The sequence below is a fragment of the Sinocyclocheilus rhinocerous genome, unplaced genomic scaffold (assembly GCF_001515625.1).
Source record: "Sinocyclocheilus rhinocerous isolate Xijiao unplaced genomic scaffold, SAMN03320098_v1.1 scaffold1090, whole genome shotgun sequence".
In the NCBI taxonomy this organism is placed as follows: domain Eukaryota; kingdom Metazoa; phylum Chordata; class Actinopteri; order Cypriniformes; family Cyprinidae; genus Sinocyclocheilus; species Sinocyclocheilus rhinocerous.
This window is the reverse complement of record NW_015665008.1, coordinates 23,577-23,903: the sequence shown is the minus strand read 5'-3', so window position 1 is coordinate 23,903 and position 327 is coordinate 23,577.

The following is a 327-nucleotide window of genomic DNA, read 5'->3' as shown; positions in this document are numbered from 1 at the left end:
GAGGAGCAGGCAGACTAGGAAGCCATGGCGGAGCAGACAGTTCAGGAGGCCATGGCAGAGCAGACAGTTCAGGAGGCCATGGCGGAACAGGGAGCTCGGGGAACCATGGCGGAGCAGACATTTCAGCAGGCCATAGTGGAGCAGACAGTTCAGGAGGCCATGGCAGAGCAGACAGTTCAGGAGGTCATGGTGGAACAGGGAAATCAGGGAGCCTGGCCTCGGCACTCGGCCCGGCCTCCACGGATGGACCACTTCTACCCCCCCAAAAAAAATCCTTGGCGAGAATATAGTCTTTAGAGGCCCTCCGTAGGCCTAACTTGGGAACTG